Below are 19,312 nucleotides of genomic sequence, written 5' to 3' on the forward strand. Positions count from 1 at the left end.
GCTAGCTGCTGTTTTGCCTGAATTGCTGTTTTGCCTGTACCGTGGGTTTGCTGAATGGCTGTTTGTTTTGTGCACATGCATTGAACATTTGACCAGTGATTGGAGCGGATTGCTGAGCGTTCGTGTTGCCATGATAACCACGGGGCAATTACAGCTATATGGCCGGAAGTATGAGTTGTTTTATGAGATCTAGTGTTTTTATAAAGGTTGACCGTAGCTCAAGGGGTTGGGTTTTCTTTATGTTATGTTGTTGTTATAAGAAGTTTGTTTCTCTTCCATTTTGTGTTGACTTTTGTTTAGATTATAAGCTGTATTATTTCCTTGTTTATTTTCTTTCATTATTGAATTGATTTATATATATATATATATATATGTATATTTCTTTTGTTATACTGCCTGTTCTAAAACCATTGTTGGTTTTGGGCAGTTTATATTGTGTTTATCTCGTGATAAGTTTGTTAGTTCTTTTCATTTAAAGATTATATATTGATTTTCTTTTCTGTTGTGAGCCTTGGTTAATTGAGTGTTTTTGTTACAGTGGCTGAGAGCCGATGGTGGTGCTGGTGTCTGGGTGGTAGCGTCCCCTTATGGTGTGCTGTGTTGCCTTCCTTGTTTCCATTTGTATGCACTGTGGTGTGGTGGTGTGTTTGCTAGGGGGACTTTCCGTGGGATTTTTCTACTGCCTTTGACTCCTTTTCTCCTCCATCGGTAAGCCTCAGTAACTGTAAATTATATATATATATTTTTCTTTTTTTTTTGTTTATTTCCTTTTTGTGCATTCCCCGAGAGATGAATGTGTTTTAAAATAGTTTTAAATGATTGAAATAAAAAGGTGTTTCTCCAAAATTGAACGTCGTCTTTGGCATAATTGTACACGTACCTGTGTCCTTAATTTTATCAACATCACTGCCATTAGGTAGTAAAATCATTCCCTGGGTGAAATTCCCAGGGTGGCGTAGTCTGCATATTGTCTGTCCTCGTTTCGAGTTGCCACAATTTGGCGCAGTCGGCAGGACAATTTAACGCCAAGACGTGTTCAATTTTGTTGTATTTGTTTCTTCTGTCTTCTCTTTTGTGTGTTTTAGGCAAAACAGCAGCTGGCACTCTTCCTCCGCCCTCCTATCTCCTAACGACAGAGTTTCCCTTTTATTGGGTGGGGTAAGTAAGGAAGGAGAGGTACAGGAGTTGCGGGATTTAATTGAGCAGGTAAGAGTAGATCATGAGAGGTTGCGCCGGGAACAGGCTGCAGCGCAGGGCAGCTAATGGGCTGGCAGTTCCCTACCGTGGCTATTTGAGCTTGACATTGAGCTCTGTGGTAAGTTAATACAGCGGTGTGGGTTGCTGGTAGTTAAAGACCCTCTTGGGGGTGTGTTCTCCCCGGTTCCTGGTATTTTGGGTATGAACGTTATTCGCAGATGCTATGGAGTTTTTTTATTTTATTTTTAGTCGGCATGGCAGCCATGTTTGACTTACCTGTGGTGGCCAACAGCCCAGCCCTCGCTCCCTTTTACTTTAGAGAGGGATGCAAGTCATGGTGGCCTGGGTGCGTTGTTATCACAGGAGCAGGATGGTAAGGTTAGGTCTATAGCTTATGCGAGTCGGGGGCTTAGGCCCACTGAGTGTGATATGGTGAACTATAGCTCTATGAGGTTGGAGTTTGTGGCACTTAAATGAGCTATGACGGAGAAGTTTCGGGAATACCTGCGGGGTCATAAGTGCGTGGTATTTACCGATAACAACCCGCTTAGCCATTTGTCATCTGCGAAACTGGGCGCAACTGAGCCACGTTGGGCAGCCCAGTTGACATCATTTGATTTCGAGGTAAGGTATCGTTCAGGCAGAAGTAATAAGAATGCCGATGCTTTATCTCGTCAGTATCCTCCGGGCCCAGTAGGTATAGAAGCTATGATTCCTGGTACGTCATTTCCCAAGCCTTTACGACAGGCTCTCCACAGAACACATGCTGAAGTAATTCAGACTGCCGTCATGGCCTAGCCTCATCATACAGCCTCTGATATTTGTGCCCTCCAGCAGGCTGGTCTAGTTATCTAGGAGGTTTTGGTGTTCTGGAGACATGCGCAACGTCCCAACGTTGAAGAGCGTTAAGGGGTGTCCCAACCTGCATTGATGTTGCTCCGACAGTGGGACATATTGGTAGAGAAGAGTGGTGTCCTGTATCGCTGGGTATTTCGTCCTGACGGGGTGGAGATGGTCTTGCGGGTGGTGGTGCCCGTTTTCCCTGAAAGAGGTGTTAACTAAGGCCCACCAGGAGCATGGCCATCAGGGTATAGAAAGGACGTTAGAACTCTTATGCCAGCGTTGTTATTGACAGGGAATGTCTGGAGAAACCTCCTCATTCCAGTTTTATGGGGCATTTATTGGCCTCCCGGCCTAATGAGATTGTAGCGATTGATTATATTGTGTGGGAGTCCATCCAGAGTGGGCTAGAAAATGTGGTGGTCATGACTGATGTGTTCAGCAAGCTTATATACTTGCTGTTCCCATTTAGGACCAACGAGCTTCTATTGTGGCTCAAGCCTTGGGGGTAGATTGGGTTTCTTTTTAAGTTTGGTGTCCCTGCAGTCAGTGAAGTGGCTATACGTCGGATGGTCCGTTCAACAGCTGGCCAACTTTCCCATATTTATCATCCCCCAAGACTTTTCGCGGCAGCGGATAATGCGGCCGATCCTCTTGGTCTTGTGTCCAATGTAGTAATGGTTCGTTTTCGACCTTGGAGTTAGTATGGGTTATCTTCGGCCTTATTTTTTTCCATCGTCGGGGCGACGATGCCAAAAGGTGGGGTAGAATGTAGCAGTACGAGTTAACGCGTAATGAGCTGGTGTCTCGTTAACGCGTAATGAGCTGGTGCGCCTGTGGCCAATTCCCGTGTGAGGCGCCATCCTATAAATATGTAGCAAGTAGAGAAGTCTAACATCCTCTCTTGCTCGTCAATGACGGAACGTGTGTTGCGGTTCGGGTCAGCTTTCTGTGTGCCATGCTGTTTGATTGAACACTGGCTCTCCAACTGGAGATCTCTCTCGTTATGCTGCGCAGTCTACAAACGGACTTGCTGTTCCTCTTGGGTATGCGTGAATGCTGTTTGATTGGACGGAGGCCGGTTTAGTGGGAGATCGTCGCCAGTTACGCAGTGTGAGTCGCTAGCTGCTGTTTTGCCTGAATTGCTGTTTTGCCTGTACCGTGGGTTTGCTGAATGGCTGTTTGTTTTGTGCACATGCATTGAACATTTGACCAGTGATTGGAGCGGATTGCTGAGCGTTCGTGTTGCCATGATAACCACGGGGCAATTACAGCTATATGGCCGGAAGTATGGGTTGTTTTATGAGATCTAGTGTTTTTATAAAGGTTGACCGTAGCTCAAGGGGTTGGGTTTTCTTTATGTTATGTTGTTGTTATAAGAAGTTTGTTTCTCTTCCATTTTGTGTTGACTTTTGTTTAGATTATAAGCTGTATTATTTCCTTGTTTATTTTCTTTCATTATTGAATTGATTTATATATATATATTTCTTTTGTTATACTGCCTGTTCTAAAACCATTGTTGGTTTTGGGCAGTTTATATTGTGTTTATCTCGTGATAAGTTTGTTAGTTCTTTTCATTTAAAGATTATATATTGATTTTCTTTTCTGTTGTGAGCCTTGGTTAATTGAGTGTTTTTGTTACAGTGGCTGAGAGCCGATGGTGGTGCTGTTGTCTGGGTGGTAGCGTCCCCTTATGGTGTGCTGTGTTGCCTTCCTTGTTTCCATTTGTATGCACTGTGGTGTGGTGGTGTGTTTGCTAGGGGGACTTTCCGTGGGATTTTTCTACTGCCTTTGACTCCTTTTCTCCTCCATCGGTAAGCCTCAGTAACTGTAAATTATATATATATATATTTTTCTTTTTTTTGTTTATTTCCTTTTTGTGCTCTTCCCCGAGAGATGAATGTGTTTTAAAATGGTTTTAAACGATTGCAATAAAAAGGTGTTTCTCCAAAATTGAACGTCGTCTTTGGCATAATTGTACACGTACCTGTGTCCTTAATTTTATCAACATCACTGCCATTAGGTAGTAAAATCATTCCCTGGGTGAAATTCCCAGGGTGGCGTAGTCTGCATATTGTCTGTCCTCGTTTCGAGTTGCCACACTTTCATCACCAGCAGGGTGGATTATTTTAATGGTCTCCTCACTGGCCTTCCCAAAAAGACCATAAGACAGTTGCAGCTCATACAGAACGCTGCTGCCAGGATTCTGAACAGAACCAGAAAAAATTAACATATCACACCAGTCCTCAGGTCTTTACACTGGCTCCCAGTTACATTTAGGATTGATTTTAAAGTATTATTACTGGTATATAAATCACTCAATGGGCTAGGACCTCAATATATTGCAGATATGCTCACTGAATATAGACCCAACAGATCACTCAGATCATTAGGATCACATCAGCTAGAAATACCAAGAGTTCACTCTAAGCAAGGAGAGTCTGCTTTTAGCTATTATGCCAGCCGCAGCTGGAACCAGCTTCCAGAAGAGATCAGATGTGCTCCTACATTAGTCACATTCAAATCCAGACTCAAAACACATCTGTTTAGCTGTGCATTTACTGAATGAGCACTGTGCCACTGTGTGTCCGACTGTTTGTACTGTATTTTATTTTATTCTAAGCTGTTTCAATTATTCTTATTTTTTATTCTTATTTTAATCTCTTCTATGTAAAGCACTTTGAATTACCATTGTGTATGAAATGTGCTATATAAATAAACTTGCCTTGCCTTGACTATCACTTGCCCGAACACAAAAAGAAAATAGTTCGGGAGGAATTTGATGTGATGCGATTAAATGAGGGACCATGTCCCTCATTTCATCTGTTGTGCATTGCTTAATTGAAAACATTTTAGTCTCAGATCATGCCCCGTGAGTTTAGAGGTGTTGCCACATTCAGAGAAAAATAAATTATATATTTGCCATTTTAATGTATACCTTTTGCAAAATCCTGAATTCCAACAAATGTTAAATACTGAACTCAGTGTTTATTTGGAGAACAACTGATCCTTAGTGTCCTCTGTGGGCGTTGCTTGGGAGGCACTGAAGGTGGTTCTTAGGGGTCGGATCATACAGTATGCATCATTCATCAAAAAATACAAAGCATGAGAACTCGGGAATATTAAAGTGCCGAGGCAGAGCTGAAGTGCCGAATGTCATCTGATGGCCTCAGAGAATTGACCGATTGAAATACAGATATAATACTATTTTGGAAGGTGGAGTTTTGGCTATTCAGGGCAAGGCAGTCATAATTTGAGTCGGGGGACAAAGCAGGGAAGTTTTTGGCTAGATATATAAAGCAGAGAGAGTCTTTTTCTACCAATCCCTCAGTGAAATCTGCTGGTGGTGAAATATATACCACAGCCATTGACATTAATAATGCTTTCAAAGAATTATCTCTTGATCTTTATAGTTCCACGTCTTCATATACAGATGAAGATATTAGAAAATTTGTGGAACCATTAGAACTACCTAAACTGACAACTGAGCAAAATACAGATACAGATACAGGGAATGGTGAATACTGCTTTTGGAAAAGGTCATGAGGCATCAGTGTATTACTCCCTGCTAATTCAAAGTCTGGGGAACAGAGCTTTAACTTCTGTCAAGAGATTATGGGAGAAAGATTGAAACTTGGTAGTGGAGGAGGGTGTATGGCTAGGATTAAAAAAATGTCAATTCTGCATCTAGAGATACAAGGGCATATTATGCAATTCAAGATTTTACATATATTTAATTGGACCCCCTCTAGATTGTATAGGCTTGGTTTTAAAGACACACCCACCTGTTGGCGAAGTCTATCTCTGTATAAAATAGTACAATTTAATCTTTTTATGACATGGCAGGTTAAAGGAATATTCTGGGTTCAATTAAAGTTAAACTCAATTTGTGGCATAATGTTGATTACCACAAAATAAAAATAAAAACATCTACTAGGCCCTTATTTTTTTAATCAAGGTTACAGTGAGGCAGAGACAGAAATGTGAAGCTTATAATTTTATAAAAGTACTTACATGAATTCTTCTGTTAAAACTTGTGATGTAAAGTTGTTAAAAATTTCATTTTTCATCACACTAAATTGTTAACACAGATACTGTATGTGTCTTTATTCTATACTTTTGAAACAGTGAGTATTTTGAAGTTTACAGATTGGCCCCATTCACTTCCATTGTAAGTGCCTCACAGCTGCGTTTAAAGGAGAAAAAAAAGGAGGATCTAGCCAAAAAATATTTTTAATCAACACTATGCCACAAATGATGTCAATTGAGCTTAACTTTAGTTCAGGTTGTCAAACTGTAATATAAATCTTTTTGATATTCAAGAATAAAACTGTAATCATTTTTTAGCTTTTTGAAAATACTGATTGTGGATATTCACATTCATTCAACGTCAAGGGAAACTATGTTATTACTATGTTAGAAGACCAGTGTGAAATCACAAAGTCATTCAATCACATTTTTTGTTGAAATTTGCATTTATATATATATACCAACATTAATGAAAAGATAACATTTCTAAGAAGTTGGCACATTTAGTTTAAGAAGTTTAAATTCTTTTTTTTACAATAAGTTTACACATTTAGACATTTTTCATTGACACAGAAATGCTTTTAAATAAAATCATGAAAAATGTTCACTATTCAAAGTTACAAAACATACCATACATATTAAGAATAGCTACAAAACTGCATAAATACTTGATAGAAAGAAAATGACTCTGACCTTGCAAGAAAAAAAATCTTTTTTACTCATAACTTGGCACCTCAGAAATAAGTATAATAGCACTCATATCTCACCTCTGCAGGCATGGCCAGCAATATCTCGTCTGTAAATTATTTCACAGGATTGTCAGTCCATAGTCTTTCTTCCGCTCTCAAAATTCATACGAGGACACAAAGAGAGTGACTTTTGAGATGTATTGCCCAAGTAGCACCCTCCTCTCCAGTTTGCTCATTTTTACATCAGCCTCCAGATTAGCAGGGCCCTGAATGTAGTTCAGCATCACCAGTTGCCCCTTCTGTCTATCTGACCGCTGGATGGTGAAATGCTGGACTCCCAGGTTACCCAACAGTCCAAACTGCAGCGTGTCACCCAGGACGCAGGCCGCAGACAGCCGAAAAAGGACGGTAGGTGTCCACATATTGGACACCACGGACATGAAGTGGAAGTTAATGGAGACTGGAGCTTGCAGGCACTTTATCATCTTGAAGGCAAGGGTTATGATAACAATGCCTGGAAAGAAGTAAAAATAGAGACTAGTGTAATTCCAAACATTTAGCAGAAATTAAGCTTTGGAAATATGACAAGTGTATCTGAACAGAGCAATAAATCTGGACTTGTGTTTTAGAGGAAATGCAACAATAGTTATGACTTTCAACAAACAAGAAGACTACAAAAAAAAGTTCATTTTTTTCGCATTACAGTAAGGACAACAATTTATAAATCGTGGAGTAGGCCTATTTATACATTGTGTTATAATCAAGCCAACAAAATATTACTCTACATACTCTGTTTAGGGTTTTTCCAAAATCCCTAAACAAAGGCCAAAATTATTCACTATAACTTCTATAGCTTTTAAGTTACATCCACCAAACTTTCTCCTCAAATCCGATTTTTTAGACTGTGTGTTCAAACTGCAGGTTATATGTGGACAGATCTGATTATTTTCTGTTCAGAATGCAGTTGCTTCTAATAGCACATCACATTAGTTGTCATAGTAATGATCCAAACTTCCATATGTTCACCATGTGTGAGAGTTTAGCAATGGATGATGCCATGTTTTTCATGAGGACAATATCCAAATATTAACACATTCGCACAGACAACGGCTCAAAAAACAGGAGAGGTGGTAGATGCAATGTTTGTTGCTGATAGGATTTACAACTCTCCCGTTTTAGCCAGTCTTGTATTTCGCTTAAAATTATGATGTCCCATACATGTATTTTACATCTCTGTATTTAAGCATGCAGCGAAGCAAAAAGAGGGTCAGACAGCAAGACTCATGAATAGGATCCTTGTCGTGTTTTGAAGCACCCATTCTGAAATCACTTTTTAAGATATTTTTTATTGAAAATGATCTTGTAATGATCCTACAGCATGGCCATCATCATTGTTTTCACTTTGAAGTGCCCTGTGAAGGCATCATTGGTATGTAGTATGTGTCTTGTCTTAACACCTAACGTAACAACCTGTCGCGCACAACGAATGGCAAAAAAACACATGAAACCACCTACAAATGTGGTTTGGATCAGGCTTGTAAAAATCTGATTTTATATGTTGTTGTCCTGTTCAGACTGTAAAAACCTAAATGGATTAGAGTAAGATCAAAGCCAAAAATCAGCTTTTTTTTTCTGCCTGTGTAAACAGCTTTAGTCTGCTTTGTCTTTTTTATTTTTTTTTATTTTCATGTTGCAGGTGAACAAAAATGGGACACACAAAATAAAAACAAATAAATGCATAAAATAAAACCCTCAGAAGTTGTGAAAATTGGGGTGGGAGGTGCTTGTCAAAAATATCACAATGAAAAAATTGTAACAGTCCTAAAATAGGCTTCATTTTCTTTTCTTTTTCTTTTTTCTTAGGATGAAATGTGACCTGGAAATAGTTTTGTTAGAATGCTAATGTAAACTAATGACTCATACTTCACAGTTTTCATAATTAATTTTTTTGTTAGATGCCATGCATTAGTAAATCATATAGCTTGTGTAAAAGTGTTGCAGGTGTATTTAATGCAAATGAGAGAGTAGTTGACCACTAACAGCGATGAGGTTTTGATGTACGTGACGTTACGGAAGCAAGGGGACTCCACCTCCACACAGCAATGACCTCCGTATGTATTCACAAACACCTGCTCACTGGTGCAGTTATGGGTCCCTCTCACACAAATGTCAATGTCTAAAAAAATATGTTAAAAACATGCAAAGTCCCTGTGTTTGTGACATACAGATTTATTGAATAGTAGGGAAGTAGGCATATTTGGATGTGGGGTGTAACTTTTGCATTATACACCCAAGGGTACCAGAATGGGATGTGACGTAACTATCTGCAAAGCTGTGTTGACATATAGTAAGATCTGCCCACAGGAATGAAAAGTTGAAAAGTAGTCCAACCACCAAAAGATTTAGACAACTTTACTGCTGAAATGTTTGAACTGTATTAGCACTTTAACACAAATATATGCTTTACGTTTTTAACATAAAGGTTCTCTTACGAGAGGTTCTCTCGTATTGCGTAAGCTAGCTTACGCTACGGGGAAAGATTCATCTTTTCTGAGATATTGAAGCCAAAAAATTATCCTTAATTTTTGTATCCATTGTCAACGCAGTGCGGCAGCTGCAGACCTTGAGCGACCTAGCTAGCGAGCTCATAGGTTGCTCTGCGGCAACTGCTGCAGCCTATAGACGAGCTTGGGCGAACTCGCATCCAATGAGAGGTGTCCGCGCGCTCACTGCATCAAAGCCCGCCAAAATGGGCGTGACTAGAGTGCATATAAGCGTAGTTCGTAGGCTGGAACCCTGATTTTCATCTCTTCAGCGAGCTCTCCGCGATCGCTGACCTGGAAGCCGCGTCGCCATTCGAGGGGCATCTAGCAAGCGTGGACAGCGCTAGAAGAAGCCGGCCGTCTCAGCCACCTTCAGCCATCCTGCGAAGCTACGCCATCCGACGACGTATCCTTTTATTCAGCAAGCTAGTTCTCACGAACTATTCACAAAAGAGTACGAGCGTCTTTTTCAAGATGCCTCGCTCCACTTGCGCCTCATGTCGCGCCGTTCTCAGCACAGGAGACCGCCACATCATCTGGCGCTCTCTGCCTGGGACTGGGGCACGCAGAGCTCGCCCTCACTGAGGGCGGATGCGATTTCTGCGAGGAGCTACCGATGTCGACCCTGCGGGCTCGACTCGAGCCGATCAAAGCAGAAACCGCCAGCCGCCTTACCCTCAGTCAGCGCGAGGAAGAAGCGCCGCTCACAAAGGCTGCCGGAAACTGTGGTTGAAGCGACTGCCTCGCCAGAGCCTCTCCCTCGAAAGCATCGCTTCACCCTCCCCGCCCCGGACGCGCAGTTGCCGCCGGCGGCCGCGACTGCTGCCATCTCGGATGACGAAGCGGAGGATAAGGGCCGCTGTTCCATCATGGCTTTGGACAGCGAGGAGTGGACAGGCTCCCAAGCCTCCTCCTCAGCCCAGGAATCCACGGTTAACACGCCTCCTCACACAGGCCGTCGACTGCCTCGGGCTCGAGTGGTCACCGCCCCCTGAGCAGGCACCCAACAGACTCGACGGCTGCTTTCTTCAAAGCCATCGCCGCTCTACACCAGCGCCCGGGCCGCCCCTTCCTGCCGGAATTACATACGGAGCTTGCAAAGTCGTGGAACGCTCCTTTTTCAGCCAGGACCCATTCACACGTCTCCACCTCTCTCGCGTCGGTGGACGGCGCCACTGAGAGAGGCTACTCCTCCATCCCCCCGGTCGAGGACTCGGTAGCAGCACACCTTTGTCCGCCCTCCGCGAGATGGCGTTCCAAGCCTGTGCTCCCGTCTAAGGCCTGCAGAGCGACTTCCGCCTATGTTGGCCGCGCCTATTCCGCCGCCGGCCAAGCCGCATCTGCTCTGCACTGCACTCAATACCCGTTTTACAGATCCTACAAGCAGACCTTCTTCGGGAGTGGGATGAGAAAGGCAGGCACCCAGAGGCTGTTACTGATCTACGAAGCGCGACAGACCTCGCCCTTCGCGCTACCAAAGCTGCAGCCCAAGCTCTAGGGAAGTGCATGGCCTCGCTGACTGTGACCGAGAGACACTTATGGCTAACACTAGCCGACATGGGAGAAGCAGAGGCCTCGATCTAAGGTAACGCTGAAACCCGAGCAGCCGAAGTCTTCCTAACTGTGTTGAACAAACGACGGCTCAGTCCCGCCGCGGCCGGACCACCGTCAAAGCTTTGCCCCCTGTCAGTCCCCTTCTCTCAGGCTACTACAGTGGTGAATTTAGCAGCCAACAAGCCGGTGACACTGCCCGCTTGCCTGCACTCAAACGCCGTTTTCACGGCGACCCAAATAAATCTTGTAAAGAGCAAACATGTCTTATGTGTAGAAAAAGTGCCCACAACCCAGTGTTCGCCCCTACACACAAGCATAACACATCCCGTGCTCCCTATCAGAGCACGCTCTCATAAAGCGGTTACTGAACCGCCGAAGCGCCAGAGTCAATGAAGGCGCTTACAAATGCGCGTGCGCTACCATTCTCTGCCCGCTCTGTCACACGCACCAGCCCTATGTGTAGAAAATGTGCCCACAATCCAGTGTTCACTTCTGCACACAAGCACTGCATGTCTCGTGTCCCCACCAGAGCACGCTCACATAAAGCGGTTACTGAACCGCCGAGCGCTAGAGTCAATAAATGCGCCCACAAATGCGTCGTGGCTGCCCATTCTCTGCCCGCTCTGTTACACGGCCAGCAACCATTCCTCTGTGTGTAAGTCCCGTGCTTAGCGATCACGTAACAGATGTGACTCTTTCCCCATTCATTCCAATCGGAAGTCACTCACAAAACAGCCTGTTCATGCTGTCTCGCGAGCAATCATGCATGAACACACTAAACGCAGCTCACACATTTTGTTCAGCTCTGTGTGCTGCAATCAGAGTGAATTGGCCATTCACCCTCTAGCGCTACGCTTCAAAGCGTGGGAAGCTATTCCAGGGATATCCAAGTGGGTGTTAAGCACAATACAACAGGGCTATTTGCTACAGTTCGATCGCCGCCTCGCTTCAGAGCTGCTCGAACCACTGTGAACACGGAAGCAGCGTGCTTGCTTCGTTCAGAAATAGCAAGCCTTCTGTGCAAAAGGGCCATAGAAAAGTGCCACCCTCTCTGAGCGAAGTCGGGCTTTACAGCCGTTATTTTCTTGTTCCCAAGAAAGACGGCGGCCTCAGACCCATATTAGATCTCAGGGTTTTGAACAAGGTGCTTGCAAAAAGACCGCTCAAAATGCTTACAATCAGGAAACTCCTCGCGCATGATGCGCCAGGGGACTGGTTTATTTCTCTCGATCTGAAAGATGCATACTTTCAGATTCAGATAAATATCCGTCACAGGCCATTCTTGAGATTCGCCTTCGACGGCCAGGTTTATCAATACACCGTCCTTCCGTTCGGCCTGTCCTTAGCACCCTGTACTTTCACGAAGTGCATGGATGCGGCGCCGCACTCCCTGCGGAGTCAGGGTTTGTGAATTCTGAACTATTTGGACGACTGGCTGATTATGGCTCAGTCACATATGGAGCTTCTGTCTCACAGAGCAGTTCTCCTCAGCCATCTGAACAGTTTGGGTCTTGCAGTCAACTGGACCAAGAGCTCACTACAGCCCAGTCAGACCATTTCCTTCCTGGGAATAGAACTAGACTCCGTGGCAATGACGGCTCGCTTATCTACACAGCGCGCATGCCGTGTTCAGCGACTAGCCGCATCTTTTCAGATGAACAGCCTCACGCCTCTGAAGAAATTCCAGAGAGTGCTAGGTTACATGGCCTCAGCCGCAGCAGTACTTCAGCTGGGTTTACTGCACATGCGCCGCTTCAGCATTGGCTAAACACCCGCGTCTCGCCAGGCTTGGGCCACAGGCCGCCAGCCCATCAAGGTGACTCAGACCTGCATATCAGCTCTGCAGCCCTGGACAGTGGCCGAATGGTATCAGCGGGGAGTGACAATGGGAGCTGTATCTCGCCGAAAAGTCATCTCGACAGAAGCGCCCAACACGGGTTGGGCGCGGTCTCGCGAGGGCTCTCCGGTTTTCGGCCTATGGTCAGTTCAGGAAAAGCTTCTTCACATAAATTGTCTGGAAATGATAGCGGTTGAGTACGGCCGCGGCGCTTTCTCCGGTCATTCAGGGTCACCACGCCCTGGTCCGTTTGGACAACAGATCTGTGGTATCCTACCTAAACCGTCAGGGCGGTGTCAGATCCAGGAACCTCTTCCATCTGACAAAACGCATACTGAGTTGGTCCCAGTGCCACCTGCGCCGCTGAGGGCGACGCGACGTGCCAGGCCACCTGAACGACGGCCCGGACAGACTGTCCAGAGACAATATTCCCCCAGGGAATGGTCCCTGCACGCTCAAACAGTCCAGACGTTATGGCACCTATTCGGCAGAGCAGAGATAGACCTCTTTAGCGCCCAAAGAGAAATCTCACTGCCCAATATTTTTCTCGAAAGCAAGGACGCGCTGGCCCAGGACTGGCCCAGGTGCCCGCTTTACGCCTTCCCTCCCGCCTCGCTATTGCCACAGGTAATGCAGAGGATCAGGAAACGCATCACTCGGTGCTCCTCATAGCCCCGCGTTGGGAGAATCAGACATGGTTCCCGGAGCTTACGCAGCTGTCACTGACAGCGCCGTGGCCCATCCCAGTGAGAGCAGATCTCCTCTCTCAAGCTCAGCGGCACAATCTGGCATCCCCACCCAGAGCGCTGGGCTGCATGCGTGGGTGATCAACGACTACCCGTCGCTCTGCCAGAAGGAGTAATAAACACCATCATACACGCTAGAGCCCCTTCCACGAGAAGACTCTATGCGTCAAAATGGTCTGTGTTCTCAAAATGGTGCACCGACAGAGACCTGGACCCACGGACATGTGGGGTGTCGCCGCTGCTCAGTATTTCTACAAGAGCTGCTGGATAAGGGCAGATCCCCATCCACGCTCAAAGTGTATGTGGCGGCCGTTGCGGCGCTCGCTGAACCCCTGCACGGCCAGTCATGGGGTAAAACGAGCTGGTCATCCGCTTCCTCAGGGGAGCTAGAAGGATGAACCCCCGCGCTCCATCGGTTCCTATCTGGGATCTTTCTATAGTTCTCGAAACTATGAAAGCCCCCTTTCGAACCACTTCAATCCGTGGATTTGAAATACCTTTCACTCAAAACCGCTTTTCTGACTGCCCTGTCATCAGTCAAACGTGTGGGAGACCTTCACGCGCTGTCTGTCAGCGCATGTGTCTTGAGTTTGGACCAAGTGACTCTAAGGTCATTTTAAAGCCTAGACACGGCTATGTTCCCAAGGTGATCGGTACTCCTTTCAGAGCACAGGTCATTTCCTATCGGCGCTGCCAGCACCGGATAGCGAACGCGACGCCAATCTCCTTTGCCCGGTCAGAGCACTGAGATTGTATACTGCGCGCTCCGCTGCTTTCAGACGCCCGAGCAGCTTTCGTTTCGCTCGAGGGCGCACCAAAGGTCTCGCGCCTCGAAACAGACACTATCTAGATGGATAGTGGACGCTATTGCTGCTGCATACGCGTCAAAAGACCTGCCATGCCCGTTGGGCATTAGGGCTCACTCCACTAGAGGCATGGCATCCTCGTGGGCATGGTCCAGCGGAATTTCCATTCACGACATATGTGTGGCAGCCGGATGGACTTCCCTCCACCTTTGTCAGATTTTACAATATGGAAGTGCCCGCTCTGCAGGCAAAACTACTAGTGGTTTAATACGCTACAGCTCCCCTGGTGAGCTGCACTGATGGGACACATTCCACACAGACCGGCACCGCCGCTCTGTCGCTCCCGGTCCTACTATGTGCTTATGTATTACACAATCAATGACCCGCATTCTTGCCGGCCAAATATTATTTCCCCACTCATAAGGGCTCCCCAGGGTCCCCCTTAATTCCCTGGGGCTCATACAGTGGATGCTTGGCACGACGGCGCTGACAATGGGTTCCGTGAGCGTAAGCTAGCTTACGCAATACGAGAGAACCTCTCGTGAAGAGAACGTATCGGTTACCTAACGTAACCTCGGTTCTCTCTAGATGAGGGAACGAGTATTGCGTAGCCGGCCGTGCTTTCGCCACGGCGACTTTTCGCTTCAGTCAATGAAAACCAGGGTTCCAGCCTACTGAACTACGCTTATATGCACTCTAGTCACGCCCATTTTGGCGGGCTTTGATGCAGTGAGCCGCGGACGCCTCTCATTGGATGCGAGTTCGCCCAAGCTCATCTATAGGCTGCAGCAGTTGCCGCAGAGCAACCTATGAGCTCGCTAGCTAGCTCGCTCAAGGTCTGCAGCTGCCGCACTGCGTTGACAATGGATACAAAAATTAAGGATAATTTTTTGGCTTCAATATCTCAGAAAAGATGAATCTTTCCCCGTAGCGTAAGCTAGCTTACGCAATACTCGTTCCCTCATCTAGAGAGAACCGAGGTTACGCTAGGTAACCGATACGTTCACTTGCCCATAAGAGTCCATTAGAAGTGCATTGCTGAACACCCACTTTTTGTTTGTTTTTCTAAACTACGTAATGAGGTAGTATTAGTGTCTGTTGTAATTGGCAGCACGTTATAGATGCTGTTCATAGATCCCAACTTATTTTGAATAAAGAATGTTCCTTTAATTCCCTTTCAGCTAATCATAAATAAATAGTTTTTTCCCCCATTTGACAAAGTTCTAATACAGGTAATAATTAAGGTTTGACACGCTTTCACAGACCTTGGCAGGTCCTGGTGCCTCAACTGAAGCTGTAACCCAGGGGACACTGACAGTGTAAACTCCTAGCCATGTTCACACAGGAGTGCAAACACAGACGGCTGAGCTGAGTTATACGAAAGTGTTCACATTCATCAATGTCTGAAATACTCGCACATCAAACACAGTCATGTTGAACACAGTACTGCTTTAGATCAAGACAGCGATAGACCAGATTGAGACTAAACAACTTTGTTATGGGGCTACGGGATCATTACATCAGTGAATGATGTAATGATGCTTCCTTTTATTTTGAATTTATAATGTGAAGTTACCAACAATAACAGCTATGTCTAAGACCAGTCTCATATTTTCATCACCTCATATATCAAAACTGCTGGTCAGTCTTTAAAGCTTTTAGTTGTCCAAAACAATGTAGTCAATTTGAATTTAAACATGGTAATCTTAATCACTCACAAATGCATTCATAACATTTATAAATGCTTTCAGTAATGGACATTTCACCATTTGCTGATTACTTTTACTGCTTGGCAAAGAAGTCAAAATCCTCAGGCTCTGGAGATATTAAAAGACACTTACATGCTTAAGCTGAAACCTCTGATGGGCCCACAGACCAGGGACTCGGTTTGGATGGTGTGACAGGAGAAATCCAGTGCCAACTGTCCAACATGTCTGTGATGCTGACGAAAGTTGTTGTCGATTGATAATTTCGATGGAAACAAAATTATCTGAGTTTGTTACAAGATTGTCGGACGTTGAGAGATGGATAGATTATCTGGAGTCATCAGTAAGGGTCATCCAAAAATCTATCATCCAAATCTATCTTGCTAATACGCAAGATAGATTTGGAATTAATTTTTGAAATATTAGAGGATTAAGAGAACCGCCGCAGGTAAAATAACATCCGAATTGTTGGAATTCCTGAGCATGAGGAAAGCAGAGATATGGTGATTTTCCTAGATGAGGTCTTCCCGAGTCTGCTCGGCATTACAGGCCACAAGCTTGAAATCGAGCAAGCTCACAGAGTTCTGGGTTACAGATCCGCTGAGGGAGACAGGCCCCGATCAATTCTGGCCAAATTTCTGAGATTATCCGATTAAGATGTTGTGTTACGCGAGGCAAGGAGCAAAGGAAAGCGTTCTTGGAAGAATCACAACATATTCTTGTTCCCAGACTTTGCAATTGCGACAAGAGAGAAACGTGAACAATTCAAGGAATGCAAGAATGTCTTATATCCATGGAAGATCGTTTTTGCTCTTATGTTTCCAGCCAAACAGAGAATAGATACTTAGGATAGCCGCAAGGTACTTGCATGCCTGAAGCAAGCACTGTCTTTCATAAAAACATTGGAGTGGGTAAGCCTTTTGGTGATTTTTATGTTGCTGTCTAGTGGACCTGTCTCATTAAATATACACTCCATTGTCTGAGGAAGCTGGGCACCTTTATTGTTTTTCTTTGCGCTGGTACTGCCTAGCGGCTGGAGTTTGTTTTTTGTAATATAATTTCTTCAGGACAGCTTGTGGATACATCTGGGAATTGGAGTGAGTTTGACTGGCCAAAGAACTGAATTGTCATTTAGTATTTTTTGTGCTGGTTCCACTGGAATTTTTCACTCCAGTTTTGTAGAGGCACACACCTTCAAGACAGTTAAGTGGATTAATCTACATGTTTTTTTGTGTGTGTGTGTGTGTGTGTGTTTATTCCGCTACTGGGCTGTGTTATTCTCTCTCACAAATTTGTACAAACGCACCGAACTTGAGCAATCCAATGGCAACGTTGTTGCGGGGGTTCTCATAGGCATACATGGATTTTTTGAGTTTGGAGGGATGGCGCTGTCGTGCACAGGGTTAATGTGCATGTTTTTTTTTTTCTTTTTCTGGGGGAAGTTCAGGGTTTGATTGTTGCACTAATGTGGAATGTGCTCTTTATAATTTTATTTTGACACACGATCTATATTTTATCATATGTCAAAATGTAAAATGTTATTATGAGTGGATTGTCTCTCTCCACTTGTAATGTGAATGGGTTGGGCACCCAATATAAAGAAGGAAGGTTATTTTTTTTCTTAAACATAAGAAATATGATATAGTGTTTCTTCAAGAAACACATCTTTCCCAGCAGGAAGCTGAAAAATTTGGGAAGATATGGGGTGGACATGTTTACTTAAGTGCTGGCTCAAGTAAGAGCAGGGGAGTCATTACAATGATAAGTAAATCTACAATTCTCAAACAGATTAAAGATAAATTAGGAAGAGTTATTATTGTTTTAGCTGAATTTCAGGGGCAAAAGTTGATTTTGGCAAATATTTACGTACCTATCACTGATGATCAGGGCTTTTTTATAGACCTTGAAGGGATGCAACAAGCTACTGGTACCCCTCATGATATAATATTGGGAGGAGACTATAATCTTTTGATGGACTCAGTCCTTGATCATAGTGAAGCAAAAGTGTGTAAGTCCCCTAGAGCAACACTGATGCTCAATAGGATGTGTAAAAAAAAAATCTTGGTGTCACAGATAGTTGGAGACTTTTAAACCCATCTGGGAGGGACAATACATTTTTTTGATCAGTCCATAAATCAGGCAAAATCCTGATTTCCAACAAATGTTAAAGACTGAAATCAGTGTTTATATGGAGACCAACTGGTCCTCAGTATCCTCTGTGGGTGTGGCTTGGGAGGCACTTAAGGCAGTTATTAGGGGTTGGATCATACAGTATGCCTCATATGCCTCAAGAATGAGAACTCGTGGAGTTGGAAGGGAATATTAAAAGTGCTGAGGCAGAGCTGAAGCATCAAATGGCCTCAGAGAATTGACCTGACTGAAATACAAATATAATGCTAGATATATAAATCAGAGAGAGTCTTTTTCTTCCATTCCCTCAGTGAAATCTGCTGGTGGTGAAATTTTTACCTCGGCCATTGATATTAATAATGCCTTTAAAGGATTCTATCTTGATCTTTATAGTGTCCACCAATGAAGATATTAGAAACTTTGTGGAACCATTAAAATTCCCTAAACTGACAACTGAGCAAAAAATTCTCTAGATTCTGAGATAACCATGTAGGTGCTTGCCAATGTAATCAAGGCATTGCCTACAGGCAAGGCTCCAGGGCCAGATGGCTTTGCCACTGAGTTTTTTTTAATATCTAATGCTACAAAACTGGCTAAACGTTTTTTAGAAGTGTATACGGAATCATTAAAGAATGGAAAGCTTCCACCTACCATGACACAAGCCCAGATCAGTCTGATTCTTAAAAAGGACAAGGATCCAAGCGAGTGTAAGAGTTACCGTACAATGTCCCTCATAAAATTGCATCTGATGCAATTTAAGATTTTGCATCGAATATATTGGACACCCATCTAGATTGTATAGACTTGGTCTTAAAGACACACCCACCTGCTGGCGATGCAATTCAGAAGACGGGGACACAACCCATGTTTTTTGGGGATGTTTTAAGATACAAGAATTTTGGTTGAGGGTACAGAGTTTTATGTGCAATGTATTAGGCACTCTATTTTCATTTTGCCCCAGACTATGCATCTTAGTTGATGGAGCAGCTATTAATCTTGGGGATAGCCACTTAAAAAGTTAGGTCCTAGCCGGGGTTTTGTTTGGAAGGCAGTTTGAGCACCCTTGTTTCAGAAGTGGTGCGGGGAGATGGGCAGGGTGGCAGTGTTGGAGGAGGCAATTTTTAGTAGATTGGGAAAATGGGATTTATTTAATTGGAAGTGGGGTGGATATTTGGGAAATAATTTGTGGATATAAAATGTTTAAAAAATAAATAATAATATATATATATATATAT

At 44.2% G+C, this 19,312-nt stretch overlaps 1 pseudogene; it reads right to left on the minus strand.

The window, feature by feature from the left end:
- Positions 1 to 6,910: 6,910 nt before the first annotated feature.
- LOC127640491 (fibulin-7-like) lies at positions 6,911 to 17,308 on the minus strand (annotated as a pseudogene).
- Between the last annotated feature and the right edge of the window lie 2,004 nt (positions 17,309 to 19,312).

Source organism: Xyrauchen texanus, chromosome 49, assembly GCF_025860055.1.
Source record: "Xyrauchen texanus isolate HMW12.3.18 chromosome 49, RBS_HiC_50CHRs, whole genome shotgun sequence".
In the NCBI taxonomy this organism is placed as follows: Eukaryota; Metazoa; Chordata; class Actinopteri; order Cypriniformes; family Catostomidae; genus Xyrauchen; species Xyrauchen texanus.